General features: G+C 45.0%; 19 non-coding genes across 19 annotated transcripts; 12 read left to right on the top strand and 7 right to left on the bottom strand.

Moving 5' to 3' along the window:
• The first annotated feature begins 1,671 nt into the window (after positions 1-1,671).
• LOC144764972 (U6 spliceosomal RNA) lies at positions 1,672-1,778 on the top strand. The gene has a single exon (XR_013596993.1). It is a non-coding gene; the product is annotated as a U6 spliceosomal RNA (small nuclear RNA).
• A 1,792-nt stretch (positions 1,779-3,570) lies between these two features.
• Positions 3,571-3,677, top strand: LOC144765151 (U6 spliceosomal RNA). Its single transcript, XR_013597162.1, has one exon. It is a non-coding gene; the product is annotated as a U6 spliceosomal RNA (small nuclear RNA).
• A 1,011-nt stretch (positions 3,678-4,688) lies between these two features.
• On the bottom strand, positions 4,689-4,761 carry TRNAR-ACG (transfer RNA arginine (anticodon ACG)). Its single transcript has one exon. It is a non-coding gene; the product is annotated as a tRNA-Arg (tRNA).
• A 710-nt stretch (positions 4,762-5,471) lies between these two features.
• On the top strand, positions 5,472-5,578 carry LOC144765126 (U6 spliceosomal RNA). Its single transcript, XR_013597139.1, has one exon. It is a non-coding gene; the product is annotated as a U6 spliceosomal RNA (small nuclear RNA).
• A 1,008-nt stretch (positions 5,579-6,586) lies between these two features.
• TRNAR-ACG (transfer RNA arginine (anticodon ACG)) lies at positions 6,587-6,659 on the bottom strand. Its single transcript has one exon. It is a non-coding gene; the product is annotated as a tRNA-Arg (tRNA).
• A 708-nt stretch (positions 6,660-7,367) lies between these two features.
• On the top strand, positions 7,368-7,474 carry LOC144765283 (U6 spliceosomal RNA). Its single transcript, XR_013597286.1, has one exon. It is a non-coding gene; the product is annotated as a U6 spliceosomal RNA (small nuclear RNA).
• Positions 7,475-8,483: 1,009 nt separating this feature from the next.
• TRNAR-ACG (transfer RNA arginine (anticodon ACG)) lies at positions 8,484-8,556 on the bottom strand. Its single transcript has one exon. It is a non-coding gene; the product is annotated as a tRNA-Arg (tRNA).
• Positions 8,557-9,262: 706 nt separating this feature from the next.
• Positions 9,263-9,369, top strand: LOC144765204 (U6 spliceosomal RNA). Its single transcript, XR_013597211.1, has one exon. It is a non-coding gene; the product is annotated as a U6 spliceosomal RNA (small nuclear RNA).
• Positions 9,370-10,378: 1,009 nt separating this feature from the next.
• TRNAC-ACA (transfer RNA cysteine (anticodon ACA)) lies at positions 10,379-10,451 on the bottom strand. The gene has a single exon. It is a non-coding gene; the product is annotated as a tRNA-Cys (tRNA).
• A 710-nt stretch (positions 10,452-11,161) lies between these two features.
• LOC144765138 (U6 spliceosomal RNA) lies at positions 11,162-11,268 on the top strand. Its single transcript, XR_013597150.1, has one exon. It is a non-coding gene; the product is annotated as a U6 spliceosomal RNA (small nuclear RNA).
• Positions 11,269-13,043: 1,775 nt separating this feature from the next.
• On the top strand, positions 13,044-13,150 carry LOC144765184 (U6 spliceosomal RNA). The gene has a single exon (XR_013597193.1). It is a non-coding gene; the product is annotated as a U6 spliceosomal RNA (small nuclear RNA).
• A 1,799-nt stretch (positions 13,151-14,949) lies between these two features.
• Positions 14,950-15,056, top strand: LOC144764971 (U6 spliceosomal RNA). Its single transcript, XR_013596992.1, has one exon. It is a non-coding gene; the product is annotated as a U6 spliceosomal RNA (small nuclear RNA).
• A 1,800-nt stretch (positions 15,057-16,856) lies between these two features.
• On the top strand, positions 16,857-16,963 carry LOC144764970 (U6 spliceosomal RNA). Its single transcript, XR_013596991.1, has one exon. It is a non-coding gene; the product is annotated as a U6 spliceosomal RNA (small nuclear RNA).
• A 1,010-nt stretch (positions 16,964-17,973) lies between these two features.
• Positions 17,974-18,046, bottom strand: TRNAC-ACA (transfer RNA cysteine (anticodon ACA)). Its single transcript has one exon. It is a non-coding gene; the product is annotated as a tRNA-Cys (tRNA).
• A 710-nt stretch (positions 18,047-18,756) lies between these two features.
• LOC144764969 (U6 spliceosomal RNA) lies at positions 18,757-18,863 on the top strand. The gene has a single exon (XR_013596990.1). It is a non-coding gene; the product is annotated as a U6 spliceosomal RNA (small nuclear RNA).
• Positions 18,864-19,857: 994 nt separating this feature from the next.
• TRNAR-ACG (transfer RNA arginine (anticodon ACG)) lies at positions 19,858-19,930 on the bottom strand. Its single transcript has one exon. It is a non-coding gene; the product is annotated as a tRNA-Arg (tRNA).
• A 708-nt stretch (positions 19,931-20,638) lies between these two features.
• Positions 20,639-20,745, top strand: LOC144764968 (U6 spliceosomal RNA). Its single transcript, XR_013596989.1, has one exon. It is a non-coding gene; the product is annotated as a U6 spliceosomal RNA (small nuclear RNA).
• A 1,801-nt stretch (positions 20,746-22,546) lies between these two features.
• LOC144765104 (U6 spliceosomal RNA) lies at positions 22,547-22,653 on the top strand. Its single transcript, XR_013597118.1, has one exon. It is a non-coding gene; the product is annotated as a U6 spliceosomal RNA (small nuclear RNA).
• A 1,009-nt stretch (positions 22,654-23,662) lies between these two features.
• Positions 23,663-23,735, bottom strand: TRNAR-ACG (transfer RNA arginine (anticodon ACG)). The gene has a single exon. It is a non-coding gene; the product is annotated as a tRNA-Arg (tRNA).
• Between the last annotated feature and the right edge of the window lie 315 nt (positions 23,736-24,050).

Below are 24,050 nucleotides of genomic sequence, written 5' to 3'. Positions count from 1 at the left end.
TATTTGCCTTGCAGTAAAGAAGGTGCCCTCTATGTCCAGCTGCATTTAGCAAGGAAGCCTGCAGGACTTCTGGGACTTTTCTTTCTCTTTTTCAGCCTCCCTGTCATTATTCTTCACCACCCCTATATCTATACTGCTACCAGAGATGAGTTGCTTTGTGGGAAGCAGGACAAAGAGAAGGGCAGGGCCTATGCAAATGATGGCCTCAGGGATGTCTGGGAGTCCCTTTTCAGCAGTACTGTTATAATCTGCCTTGCAACCAGATTGGTGGGGTAAAGCTGAAAAACACCATGCCAGATTGGGCACCAGGTCTCTAGGTGCTTGGAAGACATATTGGGTCTACATCCCTCAGTTTCTGAGGTCCAAGAAATGTTCACCCTCCACCCTAATAGAGAGGTCGTGGCCGAACGTGGCTGAGAGGGGAAGAAGGTAGCAGGGCAAGATGCTCATGGTTCTGCTTTAATAATGGACCAACTTCCTCTCTCTCCTTAGCTGTGCTTCTGCCTGGCTACTGGGGCTACCAGTTGTAAGCCTGCAGCCCACAAGGAGCTGGTTTGTCCCTCTCACACATGTAAATGGGTAATCATTCAATTGCACACACCTGCCTGCGTCCACAGACCGTTGCACACACACTTTTGTCAACAAGCTTTTTTTGTGGTTAAGAGAATCAGGGACCCATGTTGAAATACAAAAGCAGCACACCACGTGACGGCCATCACATAGAATCCAGCAGCAAATGGGAAACGTTTAACTAGCCGTGGTCCTATTACTGCAGTTCTACCGTGGAACATCTGCTGGATGAATCCTCCTGGAGAATATTGAACCTACAACAAGTCTGAGGTAAATAAGATTCCACAGGAATATAATGAAACAGGGACCAACAACTCTTCCGAGCCAGATAGGAGTCGAACCTACAATCTTCTGATCCATAGTTAGACACGTTATCCATTACGCCACTGGCCCTATGTAGACATACCCATCCTTTTCTCCTTAAGAGGGCTAGAAAGTGTGTGTGTGTGAAGGCACAAGGAAACCCATCTGACCTCCTGAAAGTCTTTTCTGTGAGGGTTTCCTAAGTTGTACAAAGGACTTTAGGAGAAGGAAGGACCTAAAATCTAGGCGAAATGGTCCTAGATCCAAGGAAATCTTTTAGATCAGGCTCAGTTTCTTAAATAGTCTGCATTAACATAATCAGGTCCAGGTCTGTGTGGGGCTGAGCTTGTGAACTCCTTAGTAATTAGGCGGATACAACAAAAAGGGGTTTAATATTACAATACAGGTGAAAATTCAGACACCTTGTCGTAGGCTCACCTTGTCCAGGGACCCAAGCATGCTGCCTTTCCACTCTCAGAGCACTTCACCTAACCTACTGTGCAGCTGTTTCACCTTTAATATCACTGTTCCACAGGCAGCGTGATGTCACAATGCTCCTTGTCTGTAGCCCAAACCATGAGCCTTTGCAACCCTGACATAATCTACATACTTACAGTGTGTGAAGTCTTGGACCACAAATACAGTGAAGAATAATAGATTGCTACTCTTCAGACATTTTTGCCCATTGGCTCAGATTTGAATGCTTACTGGCCATCTGAGCATCTCTGCCAGGCCACCCTATGTCTAGAGACTGTAGATTTAGAGAGTTTATAAACATTGTCAGTTCATCAATAAAGTGTGCTCGCTTCGGCAGCACATATACTAAAATTGGAACGATACAGAGAAGATTAGCATGGCCCCTGCGCAAGGATGACACGCAAATTCGTGAAGCGTTCCATATTTTAAACAGTTTTTAGGAGAGAAATCTTCTTTGTTTTCAAGACTAATTAAAATAATAAAGCAGGTTCCAGTCCTGCGTCATGTAATATGTATTTTTCAATTAGCCTCTCCTCAACATTTTTAATGTATTTGCCTTGCAGTAAAGAAGGTGCCCTCTATGTCCAGCTGCATTTAGCAAGGAAGCCTGCAGGACTACTGGGACTTTTCTTTCTCTTTTTCAGCCTCCCTGTCATTATTCTTCACCACCCCTATATCTATACTGCTACCAGAGATGAGTTGCTTTGTGGGAAGCAGGACAAAGAGAAGGGCAGGGCCTATGCAAATGATGGCCTCAGGGATGTCTGGGAGTCCCTTTTCAGCAGTACTGTTATAATCTGCCTTGCAACCAGATTGGTGGGGTAAAGCTGAAAAACACCATGCCAGATTGGGCACCAGGTCTCTAGGCGCTTGGAAGACATATTGGGTCTACATCCCTCAGTTTCTGAGGTCCAAGAAATGTTCACCCTCCACCCTAATAGAGAGATTGTGGCCGATCGTGGCTGAGAGGGGAAGAAGGTAGCAGGGCAAGATGCTCATGGTTCTGCTTTAATAATGGACCAACTTCCTCTCTCTCCTTAGCTGTGCTTCTGTCTGGCTACTGGGGCTACCAGTTGTAAGCCTGCAGCCCACAAGGAGCTGGTTTGTCCCTCTCACACATGTAAATGGGTAATCATTCAATTGCACACACCTGCCTGCGTCCACAGACCGTTGCACACACACTTTTGTCAACAAGCTTTTTTTGTGGTTAAGAGAATCAGGGACCCATGTTGAAATACAAAAGCAGCACACCACGTGACGGCCATCACATAGAATCCAGCAGCAAATGGGAAACGTTTAACTAGCCGTGGTCCTATTACTGCAGTTCTACCGTGGAACATCTGCTGGATGAATCCTCCTGGAGAATATTGAACCTACAACAAGTCTGAGGTAAATAAGATTCCACAGGAATATAATGAAACAGGGACCAACAACTCTTCCGAGCCAGATAGGAGTCGAACCTACAATCTTCTGATCCATAGTTAGACACGTTATCCATTACGCCACTGGCCCTATGTAGACATACCCATCCTTTTCTCCTTAAGAGGGCTAGAAAGTGTGTGTGTGTGAAGGCACAAGGAAACCCATCTGACCTCCTGAAAGTCTTTTCTGTGAGGGTTTCCTAAGTTGTACAAAGGACTTTAGGAGAAGGAAGGACCTAAAATCTAGGCGAAATGGTCCTAGATCCAAGGAAATCTTTTAGATCAGGCTCAGTTTCTTAAATAGTCTGCATTAACATAATCAGGTCCAGGTCTGTGTGGGGCTGAGCTTGTGAACTCCTTAGTAATTAGGCGGATACAACAAAAAGGGGTTTAATATTACAATACAGGTGAAAATTCAGACACCTTGTCGTAGGCTCACCTTGTCCAGGGACCCAAGCATGCTGCCTTTCCACTCTCAGAGCACTTCACCTAACCTACTGTGCAGCTGTTTCACCTTTAATATCACTGTTCCACAGGCAGCGTGATGTCACAATGCTCCTTGTCTGTAGCCCAAACCATGAGCCTTTGCAACCCTGACATAATCTACATACTTACGGTGTGTGAAGTCTTGGACCACAAATACAGTGAAGAATAATAGATTGCTACTCTTCAGACATTTTTGCCCATTGGCTCAGATTTGAATGCTTACTGGCCATCTGAGCATCTCTGCCAGGCCACCCTATGTCTAGAGACTGTAGATTTAGAGAGTTTATAAACATTGTCAGTTCATCAATAAAGTGTGCTCGCTTCGGCAGCACATATACTAAAATTGGAACGATACAGAGAAGATTAGCATGGCCCCTGCGCAAGGATGACACGTAAATGCGTGAAGCGTTCCATATTTTAAACAGTTTTTAGGAGAGAAATCTTCTTTGTTTTCAAGACTAATTAAAATAATAAAGCAGGTTCCAGTCCTGTGTCATGTAATATGTATTTTTCAATTAGTCTCTCCTCAACATTTTTAATGTATTTGCCTTGCAGTAAAGAAGGTGCGCTCTATGTCCAGCTGCATTTAGCAAGGAAGCCTGCAGGACTTCTGGGACTTTTCTTTCTCTTTTTTAGCCTCCCTGTCATTATTCTTCACCACCCCTACATCTATACTGCTACCAGAGATGAGTTGCTTTGTGGGAAGCAGGACAAAGAGAAGGGCAGGGCCTATGCAAATGATGGCCTCAGGGATGTCTGGGAGTCCCTTTTCAGCAGTACTGTTATAATCTGCCTTGCAACCAGATTGGTGGGGTAAAGCTGAAAAACACCATGCCAGATTGGGCACCAGGTCTCTAGGCGCTTGATGGACATATTGGGTCTACATCCCTCAGTTTCTGAGGTCCAAGAAATGTTCACCCTCCACCCTAATAGAGAGGTCTTGGCCGATCGTGGCTGAGAGGGGAAGAAGGTAGCAGGGCAAGATGCTCATGGTTCTTCTCTAATAATGGACCTACTTCCTCTCTCTCCTTAGCTCTGCTTCTGCCTGGCTACTGGGGCTACCAGTTGTAAGCCTGCAGCCCACAAGGAGCTGGTTTGTTCCTCTCACACATGTAAATGGGTAATCGTTCAATTGCACACACCTGCCTGCGTCCACAGACCCTTGCACACACACTTTTGTCAACAGGATTTTTTTGTAGTTAAGAGAAACAGGGACCCATGTTGAAATACAAAAGCAGCACACCACGTGACGGCCATCACATAGAGTCCAGCAGCAAATGGGAAACGTTTAACTAGCCGTGGTCCTATTACTGCAGCTCTACCGTGGAACATCTGCTGGATGAGTCCTCCTGGAGAATATTGAACCTACAACAAGTCTGAGGTAAATAGGATTCCACAGGTATATAATGAAACAGGGACCAACAACTCTTCCGAGCCAGATAGGAGTCGAACCTACAATCTTCTGATCCGTAGTCAGACGCGTTATCCATTGCGCCACTGGCCCTATGTAGACATACCCATCCTTTTGTCCTTAAGAGGGCTAGAAAGTGTGTGTGTGTGTGAAGGCACAAGGAAACCCATCTGACCTCCTGAAAGTCTTTTCTGTGAGGGTTTCCTAAGTTGTACAAAGGACTTTAGGAGAAGGAAGGACCTAAAAGCTAGGCGAAATGGTCCTAGATCCAAGGAAATCTTTTAGATCAGGCTCAGTTTCTTAAATAGTCTGCATTAACATAATCAGGTCCAGGTCTGTGTGGGGCTGAGCTTGTGAACTCCTTAGTAATTAGGCGGATACAACAAAAAGGGGTTTAATATTACAATACAGGTGAAAATTCAGACACCTTGTCGTAGGCTCACCTTGTCCAGGGACCCAAGCATGCTGCCTTTCCACTCTCAGAGCACTTCACCTAACCTACTGTGCAGCTGTTTCACCTTTAATATCACTGTTCCACAGGCAGCGTGATGTCACAATGCTCCTTGTCTGTAGCCCAAACCATGAGCCTTTGCAACCCTGACATAATCTACATACTTACAGTGTGTGAAGTCTTGGACCACAAATGCAGTGAAGAATAATAGAGTGCTACTCTTCAGACATTTGTGCCCATTGGCTCAGATTTGAATGCTTACTGGCCATCTGAACATCTCTGCCAGGCCACCCTATGTCTAGAGACTGTAGATTTAGAGAGTTTATAAACATTGTCAGTTCATCAATAAAGTGTGCTCGCTTCGGCAGCACATATACTAAAATTGGAACGATACAGAGAAGATTAGCATGGCCCCTGCGCAAGGATGACACGCAAATTCATGAAGCGTTCTATATTTTAAACAGTTTTTAGGAGAGAAATCTTCTTTGTTTTCAAGACTAATTAAAATAATAAAGCAGGTTCCAGTCCTGTGTCATGTAATATGTATTTTTCAATTAGTCTCCCCTCAACATTTCTAATGTATTTGCCTTGCAGTAAAGAAGGTGCGCTCTATGTCCAGCTGCATTTAGCAAGGAAGCCTGCAGGACTTCTGGGACTTTTCTTTCTCTTTTTCAGCCTCCCTGTCATTATTCTTCACCACCCCTATATCTATACTGCTACCAGAGATGAGTTGCTTTGTGGGAAGCAGGACAAAGAGAAGGGCAGGGCCTATGCAAATGATGGCCTCAGGGATGTCTGGGAATCCCTTTTCAGCAGTACTGTTCTAATCTGCCTTGCAACCAGATTGGTGGGGTAAGCTGAAAAACACCATGCCAGATTGGGCACCAGGTCTCTAGGCGCTTGAAGGACATATTGGGTCTACATCCCTCAGTTTCTGAGGTCCAAGAAATGTTCACCCTCCACCCTAATAGAGAAGTCTTGGCCGATCGTGGCTGAGAGGGGAAGAAGGTAACAGGGCAAGATGCTCATGGTTCTTCTCTGATTATGGACCAACTTTCTCTCTCTCCTTAGCTGTGCTTCTGCCTGGCTACTGGGGCTACCAGTTGTAAGCCTGCAGCCCACAGGAGCTGGTTTGTCCCTCTCACACATGTAAATGGGTAATCATTCAATTGCACACACCTGCCTGCGTCCACAGACCCTTGCACACACACTTTTGTCAACAAGTTTTTTTGTAGTTAAGAGAATCAGGGACCCATGTTGAAATACAAAAGCAGCACACCACGTGACGGCCATCACATAGAGTCCAGCAGCAAATGGGAAACGTTTAACTAGCCGTGGTCCTATTACTGCAGCTCTACCGTGGAACATCTGCTGGATGAGTCCTCCTGGAGAATATTGAACCTACAACAAGTCTGAGGTAAATAAGATTCCACAGGAATATAATGAAACAGGGACCAACAACTCTTCCGAGCCAGATAGGAGTCAAACCTACAATCTTCTGATCCGTAGTCAGACACGTTATCCATTGCGCCACTGGCCCTATTTAGACATACCCATCCTTTTCTCCTTAAGAGGGCTAGAAAGTGTGTGTGTGTGAAGGCACAAGGAAACCCATCTGACCTCCTGAAAGTCTTTTCTGTGAGGGTTTCCTAAGTTGTACAAAGGACTTTAGGAGAAGGAAGGACCTAAAATCTAGGCGAAATGGTCCTAGATCCAAGGAAATCTTTTAGATCAGGCTCAGTTTCTTAAATAGTCTGCATTAACATAATCAGGTCCAGGTCTTTGTGGGGCTGAGCTTGTGAACTCCTTAGTAATTAGGCGGATACAACAAAAAGGGGTTTAATATTACAATACAGGTGAAAATTCAGACACCTTGTCGTAGGCTCACCTTGTCCAGGGACCCAAGCATGCTGCCTTTCCACTCTCAGAGCACTTCACCTAACCTACTGTGCAGCTGTTTCACCTTTAATATCACTGTTCCACAGGCAGCGTGATGTCACAATGCTCCTTGTCTGTAGCCCAAACCATGAGCCTTTGCAACCCTGACATAATCTACATACTTACGGTGTGTGAAGTCTTGGACCACAAATGCAGTGAAGAATAATAGAGTGCTACTCTTCAGACATTTTTGCCCATTGGCTCAGATGTGAATGCTTACTGGCCATCTGAGCATCTCTGCCAGGCCACCCTATGTCTAGAGACTGTAGATTTAGAGAGTTTATAAACATTGTCAGTTCTTCAATAAAGTGTGCTCGCTTCGGCAGCATGTATACTAAAATTGGAACGATACAGAGAAGATTAGCATGGCCCCTGCGCAAGGATGACATGCAAATTTGTGAAGAGTTCCATATTTTAAACAGTTTTAGGAGAGAGATCTTCTTTGTTTTCAAGACTAATTAAAATAATAAAGCAGGTTCCAGTCCTGTGTCATGTAATATGTATTTTTCAATTAGTCTCCCCTCAACATTTTTAATGTATTTGCCTTGCAGTAAAGAAGGTGCGCTCTATGTCCAGCTGCATTTAGCAAGGAAGCCTGCAGGACTTCTGGGACTTTTCTTTCTCTTTTTCAGCCTCCTTGTCATTATTCTTCACCACCCCTATATCTATACTGCTACCAGAGATGAGTTGCTTTGTGGGAAGCAGGACAAAGAGAAGGGCAGGGCCTATGCAAATGATGGTCTCAGGGATGTCTGGGAGTCCCTTTTCAGCAGTACTGTTATATTCTGCCTTGCAACCAGATTGGTGGGGTAAGCTGAAAAACATCATGCCAGATTGGGCACCAGGTCTCTAGGCGCTTGAAGGACATATTGGGTCTACATCCCTCAGTTTCTGAGGTCCAAGAAATGTTCACCCTCCACCCTAATAGAGAGGTCTTGGCCGATCGTGGCTGAGAGGAGAAGAAGGTAGCAGGGCAAAATGCTCATGGTTCTTCTCTAATAATGGACCAACTTCCTCTCTCTCCTTAGCTGTGCTTCTGCCTGGCTACTGGGGCTACCAGTTGTAAGCCTGCAGCCCACAAGGAGCTGATTTGTTCCTCTCACACATGTAAATGGGTAATCATTCAATTGCACACACCTGCCTGCGTCCACAGACCCTTGCACACACACTTTTGTCAACAGGCTTTTTTTGTAGTTAAGAGAAACAGGGACCCATGTTGAAATACAAAAGCAGCACACCACGTGACGGCCATCACATAGAGTCCAGCAGCAAATGGAAAACGTTTAACTAGCCGTGGTCCTATTACTGCAGCTCTACCGTGGAACATCTGCTGGATGAGTCCTCCTGGAGAATATTGAACCGACAACAAGTCTGAGGTAAATAAGATTCCACAGAAATATAATGAAACAGGGACCTACAACTCTAACGAGCCAGATAGGAGTCGAACCTACAATCTTCTGATCCGTAGTCAGACGTGTTATCCATTGCGCCACTGGCCCTATGTAGACATATCCATCCTTTTGTCCTTAAGAGGGCTAGAAAGTGTGTGTGTGAAGGCACAAGGAAACCCATCTGACCTCCTGAAAGTTTTTTCAGTGAGGGTTTCCTAAGTTGTACAAAGGACTTTAGGAGAAGGAAGGACCTAAAAGCTAGGCGAAATGGTCCTAGATCCAAGGAAATCTTTTAGATCAGGCTCAGTTTCTTAAATAGTCTGCATTAACATAATCAGGTCCAGGTCTGTGTGGGGCTGAGTTTGTGAACTCCTTAGTAATTAGGCGGATACAACAAAAAGGGGTTTAATATTACAATACAGGTGAAAATTCAGACACCTTGTCGTAGGCTCACCTTGTCCAGGGACCCAAGCATGGTGCCTTTCCACTCTCAGAGCACTTCACCTAACCTACTGTGCAGCTGTTTCACCTTTAATATCACTGTTCCACAGGCAGCGTGATGTCACAATGCTCCTTGTCTGTAGCCCAAACCATGAGCCTTTGCAACCCTGTCATAATCTACATACTTACGGTGTGTGAAGTCTTGGACCACAAATGCAGTGAAGAATAATAGAGTGCTACTGTTCAGACATTTTTGCCCATTGGCTCAGATTTGAATGCTTACTGGCCATCTGAGCATCTCTGCCAGGCCACCCTATGTCTAGAGACTGTAGATTTAGAGAGTTTATAAACATTGTCAGTTCATCAATAAAATGTGCTCGCTTCGGCAGCACGTATACTAAAATTGGAACTATACAGAGAAGATTAGCATGGCCCCTGCGCAAGGATGACACGCAAATTCGTGAAGCGTTCCATATTTTAAACAGTTTTAGGAGAGAGATCTTCTTTGTTTTCAAGACTAATTAAAATAATAAAGCAGGTTCTAGTCCTGTGTCATGTAATGTGTATTTTTCAATTAGTCTCCCCTCAACATTTTTTATGTATTTGCTTTGCAGTAAAGAAGGTGCGCTTTATGTCCAGCTGCATTTAGCAAGGAAGCCTGCAGGACTTCTGGGACTTTTCTTTCTCTTTTTCAGCCTCCCTGTCATTATTCTTCACCACCCCTATATCTATACTGCTACCAGAGATGAGTTGCTTTGTGGGAAGCAGGACAAAGAGAAGGGCAGGGCCTATGCAAACGATGGCCTCAGGGATGTCTGGGAGTCCCTTTTCAGCAGTACTGTTATAATCTGCCTTGCAACCAGATTGGTGGGGTAAGCTGAAAAACACCATGCCAGATTGGGCACCAGGTCTCTAGGCACTTTAAGGACATATTGGGTCTACATCCCTCAGTTTCTGAGGTCCAAGAAATGTTCACCCTCCACCCTAATAGAGAGGTCTTGGCCGATCGTGGCTGAGAGGGGAAGAAGGTAGCAGGGCAAGATGCTCATGGTTCTTCTCTAATAATGGACCAACTTCCTTTCTCTCCTTAGCTGTGCTTCTGCCTGGCTACTGGGGCTACCAGTTGTAAGCCTGCAGCCCACAAGGACCTGGTTTGTTCCTCTCACATATGTAAATGGGTAAGCATTCAATTGCACACACCTGCCTGCATCCACAGACCCTTGCACACACACTTTTGTCAACAGGTTTTTTTTGTAGTTAAGAGAAACTGGGACCCATGTTGAAATACAAAAGCAGCACACCACGTGACGGCCATCACATAGAGTCCAGCAGCAATTGGGAAACGTTTAACTAGCCGTGGTCCTATTACTGCAGCTCAACCGTGGAACATCTGCTGGATGAGTCCTCCTGGAGAATATTGAACCTACAACAAGTCTGAGGTAAATAAGATTCCACAGGAATATAATGAAACAGGGACCAACAACTCTTCCGAGCCAGATAGGAGTCGAACCTACAATCTTCTGATCTGTAGTCAGACGCGTTATCCATTGCGCCACTGGCCCTATGTAGACATACCCATCCTTTTCTCCTTAAGAGGGCTAGAAAGTGTGTGTGTGTGTGAAGGCACAAGGAAACCCATCTGACCTCCTGAAAGTCTTTTCTGTGAGGGTTTCCTAAGTTGTACAAAGGACTTTAGGAGAAGGAAGGACCTAAAATCTAGGCAAAATGGTACTAGATCCAAGGAAATCTTTTAGATCAGGCTCAGTTTCTTAAATAGTCTGCATTAACATAATCAGGTCCAGGTCTGTGTGGGGCTGAGCTTGTGAACTCCTTAGTAATTAGGCGGATACAACTAAAAGGGGTTTAATATTACAATACAGGTGAAAATTCAGACACCTTGTCGTAGGCTCACCTTGTCCAGGGACCCAAGCATGCTGCCTTTCCACTCTCAGAGCACTTCACCTAACCTACTGTGCAGCTGTTTCACCTTTAATATCACTGTTCCACAGGCAGCGTGATGTCACAATGCTCCTTGTCTGTAGCCCAAACCATGAGCCTTTGCAACCCTGACATAATCTACATACTTACGGTGTGTGAAGTCTTGGACCACAAATACAGTGAAGAATAATAGATTGCTACTCTTCAGACATTTTTGCCCATTGGCTCAGATTTGAATGCTTACTGGCCATCTGAGCATCTCTGCCAGGCCACCCTATGTCTAGAGACTGTAGATTTAGAGAGTTTATAAACATTGTCAGTTCATCAATAAAGTGTGCTCGCTTCGGCAGCACATATACTAAAATTGGAACGATACAGAGAAGATTAGCATGGCCCCTGCGCAAGGATGACATGCAAATTCGTGAAGCGTTCCATATTTTAAACAGTTTTTAGGAGAGAAATCTTCTTTGTTTTCAAGACTAATTAAAATAATAAAGCAGGTTCCAGTCCTGTGTCATGTAATATGTATTTTTCAATTAGTCTCTCCTCAACATTTTTAATGTATTTGCCTTGCAGTAAAGAAGGTGCGCTCTATGTCCAGCTGCACTTAGCAAGGAAGCCTGCAGGACTTCTGGGACTTTTCTTTCTCTTTTTCAGCCTCCCTGTCATTATTCTTCACCACCCCTATATCTATACTGCTACCAGAGATGAGTTGCTTTGTGGGAAGCAGGACAAAGAGAAGGGCAGGGCCTCAGGGATGTCCGGGAGTCCCTTTTCAGCAGTACTGTTATAATCTGCCTTGCAACCAGATTGGTGGGGTAAGCTGAAAAACACCATGCCAGATTGGGCACCAGGTCTCTAGGCGCTTGAAGGACATATTGGGTCTACATCCCTCAGTTTCTGAGGTCCAAGAAATGTTCACCCTCCACCCTAATAGAGAGGTCTTGGCCGATCGTGGCTGAGAGGGGAAGAAGGTAGCAGGGCAAGATGCTCATGGTTCTTCTCTAAAAATGGACCAACTTCCTCTCGCTCCTTAGCTGTGCTTCTGCCTGGCTACTGGGGCTACCAGTTGTAAGCCTGCAGCCCACAAGGAGCTGGTTTGTCCCTCTCACACATGTAAATGGGTAATCATTCAATTGCACACACCTGCCTGCGTCCACAGACCCTTGCACACACACTTTTGTCAACAAGCTTTTTTTGTAGTTAAGAGAATCAGGGACCCATGTTGAAATACAAAAGCAGCACACCACGTGACGGCCATCACACAGAGTCCAGCAGCAAATGGGAAACGTTTAACTAGTCGTGGTCCTATTACTGCAGTTCTACCGTGGAACATCTGCTGGATGAGTCCTCCTGGAGAATATTGAACCTACAACAAGTCTGAGGTAAATAAGATTCCACAGGAATATAATGAAACAAGGACCAACAACTCTTCCGAGCCAGATAGGAGTCCAACCTACAATCTTATGATCCGTAGTCAGACGCGTTATCCATTGCGCCACTGGCCCTATGTAAACATACCCATCCTTTTCTCCTTAAGAGGGCTAGAAAGTGTGTGTGTGTGAAGGCACAAGGAAACCCATCTGACCTCCTCAAAGTCTTTTCTGTGAGGGTTTCCTAAGTTGTACAAAGGACTTTAGGAGAAGGAAGGACCTAAAATCTTTGCGAAATGGTCCTAGATCCAAGGAAATCTTTTAGATTAGGCTCAGTTTCTTAAATAGTCTGCATTAACATAATCAGGTCCAGGTCTGTGTGGGGCTGAGCTTGTGAACTCCTTAGTAATTAGGCGGATACAACAAAAAGGGGTTTAATATTACAATACAGGTGAAAATTCAGACACCTTGTCATAGGCTCACCTTGTATGGGGACCCAGGCATGCTGCCTTTCCACTCTCAGAGCACTTCACCTAACCTACTGTGCAGCTGTTTCACCTTTAATATCACTGTTCCACAGGCAGCGTGATATCACAATGCTCCTTGTCTGTAGCCCAAACCATGAGCCTTTGCAACCCTGACATAATCTACATACTTACGGTGTGTGAAGTCTTGGACCACAAATACAGTGAAGAATAATAGATTGCTACTCTTCAGACATTTTTGCCCATTGGCTCAGATTTGAATGCTTACTGGCCATATGAGCATCTCTGCCAGGCCACCCTATGTCTAGAGACTGTAGATTTAGAGAGTTTATAAACATTGTCAGTTCTTCAATAAAGTGTGCTCGCTTCGGCAGCACGTATACTAAAATTGGAACGATACAGAGAAGATTAGCATGGCCCCTGCGCAAGGATGACACACAAATTCGTGAAGCGTTCCATATTTTAAACAGTTTTAGGAGAGAGATCTTCTTTGTTTTCAAGACTAATTAAAATAATAAAGCAGGTTCCAGTCCTGTGTCATGTAATATGTATTTTTCAATTAGTCTCCCCTCAACATTTTTAATGTATTTGCCTTGCAGTAAAGAAGGTGCGCTCTATGTCCAGCTGCATTTAGCAAGGAAGCCTGCAGGACTTCTGGGACTTTTCTTTCTCTTTTTCAGCCTCCCTGTCATTATTCTTCACCACCCCTATATCTATACTGCTACCAGAGATGAGTTGCTTTGTGGGAAGCAGGACAAAGAGAAGGGCAGGGCCTATGCAAATGATGGCCTCAGGGATGTCTGGGAGTCCCTTTTCAGCAGTACTGTTATAATCTGCCTTGCAACCAGATTGGTGGGGTAAAGCTGAAAAACACCATGCCAGATTGGGCACCAGGTCTCTAGGCGCTTGGAAGACATATTGGGTCTACAACCCTCAGTTTCTGAGGTCCAAGAAATGTTCACCCTCCACCCTAATAGAGAGGTCTTGGCCGATCGTAGCCGAGAGGGGAAGAAGGTAGCAGGGCAAGATGCTCATGGTTCTGCTTTAATAATGGACCAACTTCCTCTCTCTCCTTAGCTGTGCTTCTGCCTGGCTACTGGGGCTACCAGTTGTAAGCCTGCAGCCCACAAGGAGCTGGTTTGTCCCTCTCACACATGTAAATGGGTAATCATTCAATTGCACACACCTGCCTGCGTCCACAGACCCTTGCACACACACTTTTGTCAACAAGCTTTTTTTGTGGTTAAGAGAATCAGGGACCCATGTTGAAATACAAAAGCAGCACACCACGTGACGGCCATCACATAGAGTCCAGCAGCAAACGGGAAACGTTTAACTAGCCGTGGTCCTATTACTGCAGTTCTACCGTGGAACATCTGCTGGATGAGTCCTCCTGGAGAATATTGAACCTACAACAAGTCTGAGGTAAATAAGATTCCACAGGAATATAATGAAACAGGGACCTACAACTCTTCCGAGCCAGATAGGAGTCGAATCTACAAACTTCTGATCCGTAGTCAGACGCGTTATCCATTGCGCCACTGGCCCTATGTAGACATACCCATCCTTTTGTCCTTAAGAGGGCTAGAAAGTGTGTGTGTGTGTGTGTGTGAAGGCACAAGGAAACCCATCTGACCTCCTGAAAGTCTTTTCTGTGAGGGTTTCCTAAGTTGTACAAAGGACTTTAGGAGAAGGAAGGACCTAAAATCTAGGCGAAATGGTTCTAGATCCAAGGAAATCTTTAAGATCAGGCTCAGTTTCTTAAATAGTCTACATTAACATAATCAGGTCCAGGTCTGTGTGGGGCTGAGCTTGTGAACTCCTTAGTAATTAGGCGGATACAACAAAAAGGGGTTTAATATTACAATACAGGTGAAAATTCAGACACCTTGTCGTAGGCTCACCTTGTCCAGGGACCCAAGCATGCTGCCTTTCCACTCTCAGAGCACTTCACCTAACCTACTGTGCAGCTGTTTCACCTTTAATATCACTGTTCCACAGGCAGCGTGATGTCACAATGCTCCTTGTCTGTAGCCCAAACCATGAGCCTTTGCAACCCTGACATAATCTACATACTTACGGTGTGTGAAGTCTTGGACCACAAATGCAGTGAAGAATAATAGAGTGCTACTCTTCAGACATTTTTGCCCATTGGCTCAGATTTAAATGCTTACTGGCCATCTGAGCATCTCTGCCAGGCCACCCTATGTCTAGAGACTGTAGATTTAGAGAGTTTATAAACATTGTCAGTTCATCAATAAAGTGTGCTCGCTTCGGCAGCACATATACTAAAATTGGAACGATACAGAGAAGATTAGCATGGCCCCTGCGCAAGGATGACACGCAAATTCGTGAAGCGTTCCATATTTTAAACAGTTTTTAGGAGAGAAATCTTCTTTGTTTTCAAGACTAATTAAAATAATAAAGCTGGTTCCAGGCCTGTGTCATGTCATATGTATTTTTCAATTAGTCTCTCCTCAACATTTTTAATGTATTTGCCTTGTAGTAAAGAAGGTGCGCTCTATGTCCAGCTGCATTTAGCAAGGAAGCCTGCAGGACTTCTGGGAATTTCCTTTCTTTTTTTCAGCCTCCCTGTCATTATTCTTCACCACCCCTATATCTATACTGCTACCAGAGATGAGTTGCTTTGTGGGAAGCAGGACAAAGAGAAGGGCAGGGCCTATGCAAATGATGGCCTCAGGGATGTCTGGGAGTCCCTTTTCAGCAGTACTGTTATAATCTGCCTTGCAACCAGATTGGTGGGGTAAAGCTGAAAAACACCATGCCAGATTGGGCACCAGGTCTCTAGGCGCTTGGAAGACATATTGGGTCTACAACCCTCAGTTTCTGAGGTCCAAGAAATGTTCACCCTCCACCCTAATAGACAGGTCTTGGCCGATCGTAGCCGAGAGGGGAAGAAGGTAGCAGGGCAAGATGCTCATGGTTCTGCTTTAATAATGGACCAACTTCCTCTCTCTCCTTAGCTGTGCTTCTGCCTGGCTACTGGGGCTACCAGTTGTAAGCCTGCAGCCCACAAGGAGCTGGTTTGTCCCTCTCACACATGTAAATGGGTAATCATTCAATTGCACACACCTGCCTGCGTCCACAGACCCTTGCACACACACTTTTGTCAACAAGCTTTTTTTGTGGTTAAGAGAATCAGGGACCCATGTTGAAATACAAAAGCAGCACACCACGTGACGGCCATCACATAGAGTCCAGCAGCAAACGGGAAACGTTTAACTAGCCGTGGTCCTATTACTGCAGTTCTACCGTGGAACATCTGCTGGATGAGTCCTCCTGGAGAATATTGAACCTACAACAAGTCTGAGGTAAATAAGATTCCACAGGAATATAATGAAACAGGGACCTACAACTCTTCCGAGCCAGATAGGAGTCGAATCTACAAACTTCTGATCCGTAGTCAGACGCGTTATCCATTGCGCCACTGGCCCTATGTAGACATACCCATCCTTTTGTCCTTAAGAGGGCTAGAAAGTGTGTGTGTGTGTGTGTGTGAAGGCACAAGGAAACCCATCTGACCTCCTGAAAGTCTTTTCTGTGAGGGTTTCCTAAGTTGTACAAAGGACTTTAGGAGAAGGAAGGACCTAAAATCTAGGCGAAATGGTTCTAGATCCAAGGAAATCTTTAAGATCAGGCTCAGTTTCTTAAATAGTCTACATTAACATAATCAGGTCCAGGTCTGTGTGGGGCTGAGCTTGTGAACTCCTTAGTAATTAGGCGGATACAACAAAAAGGGGTTTAATATTACAATACAGGTGAAAATTCAGACACCTTGTCGTAGGCTCACCTTGTCCAGGGACCCAAGCATGCTGCCTTTCCACTCTCAGAGCACTTCACCTAACCTACTGTGCAGCTGTTTCACCTTTAATATCACTGTTCCACAGGCAGCGTGATGTCACAATGCTCCTTGTCTGTAGCCCAAACCATGAGCCTTTGCAACCCTGACATAATCTACATACTTACGGTGTGTGAAGTCTTGGACCACAAATGCAGTGAAGAATAATAGAGTGCTACTCTTCAGACATTTTTGCCCATTGGCTCAGATTTAAATGCTTACTGGCCATCTGAGCATCTCTGCCAGGCCACCCTATGTCTAGAGACTGTAGATTTAGAGAGTTTATAAACATTGTCAGTTCATCAATAAAGTGTGCTCGCTTCGGCAGCACATATACTAAAATTGGAACGATACAGAGAAGATTAGCATGGCCCCTGCGCAAGGATGACACGCAAATTCGTGAAGCGTTCCATATTTTAAACAGTTTTTAGGAGAGAAATCTTCTTTGTTTTCAAGACTAATTAAAATAATAAAGCTGGTTCCAGGCCTGTGTCATGTCATATGTATTTTTCAATTAGTCTCTCCTCAACATTTTTAATGTATTTGCCTTGTAGTAAAGAAGGTGCGCTCTATGTCCAGCTGCATTTAGCAAGGAAGCCTGCAGGACTTCTGGGAATTTCCTTTCTTTTTTTCAGCCTCCCTGTCATTATTCTTCACCACCCCTATATCTATACTGCTACCAGAGATGAGTTGCTTTGTGGGAAGCAGGACAAAGAGAAGGGCAGGGCCTATGCAAATGATGGCCTCAGGGATGTCTGGGAGTCCCTTTTCAGCAGTACTGTTATAATCTGCCTTGTAACCAGATTGGTGGGGTAAGCTGAAAAACACCATGCCAGATTGGGCACCAGGTCTCTAGGCGCTTGGAGGACATATTGGGTCTACATCCCTCAGTTTCTGAGGTCCAAGAAATGTTCACCCTCCACCCTAATAGAGAGGTCTTAGCCGATCGTGGCTGAGAGGGGAAGAAGGTAGCAGGGCAAGATGCTCATGGTTCTTCTCTGATAATGGATCAACTTCCTCTCTCTCCTTAGCTGTGCTTCTGCCTGGCTACTGGGGCTACCAGCTGTAAGCCTGCAGCCCACAAGGAGCTGGTTTGTCCCTCTCACACATGTAAATGGGTAATCATTCAATTGCACACACCTGCCTGCGTCCACAGACCCTTGCACACACACTTTTGTCAACAAGCTTTTTTTGTAGTTAAGAGAATCAGGGACCCATGTTGAAATACAAAAGCAGCACACCACGTGATGGCCATCACATAGAGTCCAGCAGCAAATGGGAAACGTTTAACTAGCCGTGGTCCTATTACTGCAGCTCGACCGTGGAACATCTGCTGGATGAGTCCTCCTGGAGAATATTGAACCTACAACAAGTCTGAGGTAAATAAGATTCCACAGGAATATAATGAAACAGGGACCAACAACTCTTCCGAGCCAGATAGGAGTCGAACCTACAATCTTCTGATCTGTAGTCAGACGCGTTATCCATTGTGCCACTGGCCCTATGTAGACATACCCATCCTTTTCTCCTTAAGAGGGCTAGAAAGTGTGTGTGTGTGTGAAGGCACAAGGAAACCCATCTGACCTCCTGAAAGTCTTTTCTGTGAGGGTTTCCTAAGTTGTACAAAGTACTTTAGGAGAAGGAAGGACCTAAAATCTAGGCGAAATGGTCCTAGATCCAAGGAAATCTTTTAGATCAGGCTCAGTTTCTTAAATAGTCTGCATTAACATAATCAGGTCCAGGTCTGTGTGGGGCTGAGCTTGTGAACTCCTTAGTAATTAGGCGGATACAACTAAAAGGGGTTTAATATTACAATACAGGTGAAAATTCAGACACCTTGTCGTAGGCTCACCTTGTCCAGGGACCCAAGCATGCTGCCTTTCCACTCTCAGAGCACTTCACCTAACCTACTGTGCAGCTGTTTCACCTTTAATATCACTGTTCCACAGGCAGCGTGATGTCACAATGCTCCTTGTCTGTAGCCCAAACCATGAGCCTTTGCAACCCTGACATAATCTACATACTTACGGTGTGTGAAGTCTTGGACCACAAATACAGTGAAGAATAATAGATTGCTACTCTTCAGACATTTTTGCCCATTGGCTCAGATTTGAATGCTTACTGGCCATCTGAGCATCTCTGCCAGGCCACCCTATGTCTAGAGACTGTAGATTTAGAGAGTTTATAAACATTGTCAGTTCATCAATAAAGTGTGCTCGCTTCGGCAGCACATATACTAAAATTGGAACGATACAGAGAAGATTAGCATGGCCCCTGCGCAAGGATGACACGCAAATTCGTGAAGCGTTCCATATTTTAAACAGTTTTTAGGAGAGAAATCTTCTTTGTTTTCAAGACTAATTAAAATAATAAAGCAGGTTCCAGTCCTGTGTCATGTAATATGTATTTTTCAATTAGTCTCTCCTCAACATTTTTAATGTATTTGCCTTGCAGTAAAGAAGGTGCGCTCTATGTCCAGCTGCACTTAGCAAGGAAGCCTGCAGGACTTCTGGGACTTTTCTTTCTCTTTTTCAGCCTCCCTGTCATTATTCTTCACCACCCCTATATCTATACTGCTACCAGAGATGAGTTGCTTTGTGGGAAGCAGGACAAAGAGAAGGGCAGGGCCTCAGGGATGTCCGGGAGTCCCTTTTCAGCAGTACTGTTATAATCTGCCTTGCAACCAGATTGGTGGGGTAAGCTGAAAAACACCATGCCAGATTGGGCACCAGGTCTCTAGGCGCTTGAAGGACATATTGGGTCTACATCCCTCAGTTTCTGAGGTCCAAGAAATGTTCACCCTCCACCCTAATAGAGAGGTCTTGGCCGATCGTGGCTGAGAGGGGAAGAAGGTAGCAGGGCAAGATGCTCATGGTTCTTCTCTAATAATGGACCAACTTCCTCTCTCTCCTTAGCTGTGCTTCTGCCTGGCTACTGGGGCTACCAGTTGTAAGCCTGCAGCCCACAAGGAGCTGGTTTGTCCCTCTCACACATGTAAATGGGTAATCATTCAATTGCACACACCTGCCTGCGTCCACAGACCCTTGCACACACACTTTTGTCGACAAGCTTTTTTTGTAGTTAAGAGAATCAGGGACCCATGTTGAAATACAAAAGCAGCACACCACGTGACGGCCATCACATAGAGTCCAGCAGCAAATGGGAAACGTTTAACTAGTCGTGGTCCTATTACTGCAGTTCTACCGTGGAACATCTGCTGGATGAGTCCTCCTGGAGAATATTGAACCTACAACAAGTCTGAGGTAAATAAGATTCCACAGGAATATAATGAAACAGGGACCAACAACTCTTCCGAGCCAGATAGGAGTCCAACCTACAATCTTCTGATCCGTAGTCAGACGCGTTATCCATTGCGCCACTGGCCCTATGTAAACATACCCATCCTTTTCTCCTTAAGAGGGCTAGAAAGTGTGTGTGTGTGAAGGCACAAGGAAACCCATCTGACCTCCTCAAAGTCTTTTCTGTGAGGGTTTCCTAAGTTGTACAAAGGACTTTAGGAGAAGGAAGGACCTAAAATCTAGGCGAAATGGTCCTAGATCCAAGGAAATCTTTTAGATTAGGCTCAGTTTCTTAAATAGTCTGCATTAACATAATCAGGTCCAGGTCTGTGTGGGGCTGAGCTTGTGAACTCCTTAGTAATTAGGCGGATACAACAAAAAGGGGTTTAATATTACAATACAGGTGAAAATTCAGACACCTTGTCGTAGGCTCACCTTGTCCAGGGACCCAAGCATGCTGCCTTTCCACTCTCAGAGCACTTCACCTAACCTACTGTGCAGCTGTTTCACCTTTAATATCACTGTTCCACAGGCAGCGTGATGTCACAATGCTCCTTGTCTGTAGCCCAAACCATGAGCCTTTGCAACCCTGACATAATCTACATACTTACGGTGTGTGAAGTCTTGGACCACAAATACAGTGAAGAATAATAGATTGCTACTCTTCAGACATTTTTGCCCATTGGCTCAGATTTGAATGCTTACTGGCCATCTGAGCATCTCTGCCAGGCCACCCTATGTCTAGAGACTGTAGATTTAGAGAGTTTATAAACATTGTCAGTTCATCAATAAAGTGTGCTCGCTTCGGCAGCACATATACTAAAATTGGAACGATACAGAGAAGATTAGCATGGCCCCTGCGCAAGGATGACACGCAAATTCGTGAAGCGTTCCATATTTTAAACAGTTTTTAGGAGAGAAATCTTCTTTGTTTTCAAGACTAATTAAAATAATAAAGCAGGTTCCAGTCCTGTGTCATGTAATATGTATTTTTGCATTAGTCTCTCCTCAACATTTTTAATGTATTTGCCTTGCAGTAAAGAAGGTGCGCTCTATGTCCAGCTGCATTTAGCAAGGAAGCCTGCAGGACTTCTGGGACTTTTCTTTCTCTTTTTCAGCCTCCCTGTCATTATTCTTCACCACCCCTGTATCTATACTGCTACCAGAGATGAGTTGCTTTGTGGGAAGCAGGACAAAGAGAAGGGCAGGGCCTATGCAAATGATGGCCTCAGGGATGTCTGGGAGTCCCTTTTCAGCAGTACTGTTATAATCTGCCTTGCAACCAGATTGGTGGGGTAAAGCTGAAAAACACCATGCCAGATTGGGCACCAGGTCTCTAGGCGCTTGGAAGACATATTGGGTCTACAACCTGCAGTTTCTGAGGTCCAAGAAATGTTCACCCTCCACCCTAATAGAGAGGTCTTGGCCGATCGTGGCCGAGAGGGGAAGAAGGTAGCAGGGCAAGATGCTCATGGTTCTGCTTTAATAATGGACCAACTTCCTCTCTCTCCTTAGCTGTGCTTCTGCCTGGCTACTGGGGCTACCAGTTGTAAGCCTGCAGTCCACAAGGAGCTGGTTTGTCCCTCTCACACATGTAAATGGGTAATCATTCAATTGCACACACCTGCCTGCGTCCACAGACCCTTGCACACACACTTTTTTCAACAAGCTTTTTTGTGGTTAAGAGAATCAGGGACCCATGTTGAAATACAAAAGCAGCACACCACGTGACGGCCATCACATAGAGTCCAGCAGCAAACGGGAAACGTTTAACTAGCCGTGGTCCTATTACTGCAGTTCTACCGTGGAACATCTGCTGGATGAGTCCTCCTGGAGAATATTGAACCTACAACAAGTCTGAGGTAAATAAGATTCCACAGGAATATAATGAAACAGGGACCTACAACTCTTCCGAGCCAGATAGGAGTCGAATCTACAAACTTCTGATCCGTAGTCAGACGCGTTATCCATTGCGGCACTGGCCCTATGTAGACATACCCATCCTTTTGTCCTTAAGAGGGCTAGAAAGTGTGTGTGTGTGTGTGTGTGTGAAGGCACAAGGAAACCCATCTGACCTCCTGAAAGTCTTTTCTGTGAGGGTTTCCTAAGTTGTACAAAGGACTTTAGGAGAAGGAAGGACCTAAAATCTAGGCGAAATGGTTCTAGATCCAAGGAAATCTTTTAGATCAGGCTCAGTTTCTTAAATAGTCTACATTAACATAATCAGGTCCAGGTCTGTGTGGGGCTGAGCTTGTGAACTCCTTAGTAATTAGGCGGATACAACAAAAAGGGGTTTAATATTACAATACAGGTGAAAATTCAGACACCTTGTCGTAGGCTCACCTTGTCCGGGGACCCAAGCATGCTGCCTTTCCACTCTCAGAGCACTTCACCTAACCTACTGTGCAGCTGTTTCACCTTTAATATCACTGTTCCACAGGCAGCGTGATGTCACAATGCTCCTTGTCTGTAGCCCAAACCATGAGCCTTTGCAACCCTGACATAATCTACATACTTACGGTGTGTGAAGTCTTGGACCACAAATACAGTGAAGAGTAATAGATTGCTACTCTTCAGACATTTTTGCCCATTGGCTCAGATTTGAATGCTTACTGGCCATCTGAGCATCTCTGCCAGGCCACCCTATGTCTAGAGACTGTAGATTTAGAGAGTTTATAAACATTGTCAGTTCATCAATAAAGTGTGCTCGCTTCGGCAGCACATATACTAAAATTGGAACGATACAGAGAAGATTAGCATGGCCCCTGCGCAAGGATGACACGCAAATTCGTGAAGCGTTTCATATTTTAAACAGTTTTAGGAGAGAAATCTTCTTTGTTTTCAAGACTAATTAAAATAATAAAGCAGGTTCCAGTCATGTGTCATGTAATATGTATTTTTCAATTAGTCTCTCCTCAACATTTTTAATGTATTTGCCTTGCAGTAAAGAAGGTGCGCTCTATGTCCAGCTGCATTTAGCAAGGAAGCCTGCAGGACTTCTGGGACTTTTCTTTCTCTTTTTCAGCCTCCCTGTCATTATTCTTCACCACCCCTATATCTATACTGCTACCAGAGATGAGTTGCTTTGTGGGAAGCAGGACAAAGAGAAGGGCAGGGCCTATGCAAATGATGGCCTCAGGGATGTCTGGGAGTCCCTTTTCAGCAGTACTGTTATAATCTGCCTTGCAACCAGATTGGTGGGGTAAGCTGAAAAACGCCATGCCAGATTGGGCACCAGGTCTCTAGGCGCTTGAAGGACATATTGGGTCTACATCCCTCAGTTTCTGAGGTCCAAGAAATGTTCACCCTCCACCCTAATAGAGAGGTCTTGGCCGATCGTGGCTGAGAGGGGAAGAAGGTAGCAGGGCAAGATGCTCATGGTGCTTCTCTCATTATGGACCAACTTCCTCTCTCTCCTTAGCTGTGCTTCTGCCTGGCTACTGGGGCTACCAGTTGTAAGCCTGCAGCCCACAAGGAGCTGGTTTGTCCCTCTCACACATGTAAATGGGTAATCATTCAATTGCACACACCTGCCTACGTCCACAGACCCTTGCACACACACTTTTGTCAACAAGCTTTTTTTGTAGTTAAGAGAATCAGGGACCCATGTTGAAATACAAAAGCAGCACACCACGTGACGGCCATCACATAGAGTCCAGCAGCAAATGGGAAACGTTTAACTAGCCGTGGTCCTATTACTGCAGCTCTACCGTGGAACATCTGCTGGATGAGTCCTCCTGGAGAATATTGAACCGACAACAAGTCTGAGGTAAATAAGATTCCACAGAAATATAATGAAACAGGGACCTACAACTCTTCCGAGCCAGATAGGAGTTGAACCTACAATCTTCTGATCCGTAGTCAGACGCGTTATCCATTGCGCCACTGGCCCTATGTAGACATATCCATCCTTTTGTCCTTAAGAGGGCTAGAAAGTGTGTGTGTGTGAAGGCACAAGGAAACCCATCTGACCTCCTGAAAGTCTTTTCTGTGAGGGTTTCCTAAGTTGTACAAAGGACTTTAGGAGAAGGAAGGACCTAAAATCTAGGCGAAATGGTTCTAGATCCAAGGAAATCTTTTAGATCAGGCTCAGTTTCTTAAATAGTCTGCATTAACATAATCAGGTCCAGGTCTGTGTGGGGCTGAGCTTGTGAACTCCTTAGTAATTAGGCGGATACAACAAAAAGGGGTTTAATATTACAATACA

This window comes from Lissotriton helveticus, chromosome 6, assembly GCF_964261635.1.
Source record: "Lissotriton helveticus chromosome 6, aLisHel1.1, whole genome shotgun sequence".
Lineage (NCBI taxonomy): Eukaryota > Metazoa > Chordata > Amphibia > Caudata > Salamandridae > Lissotriton > Lissotriton helveticus.
Note: the sequence above shows the minus strand (reverse complement) of the source record. Positions and strands in the feature narration are given on the sequence as shown.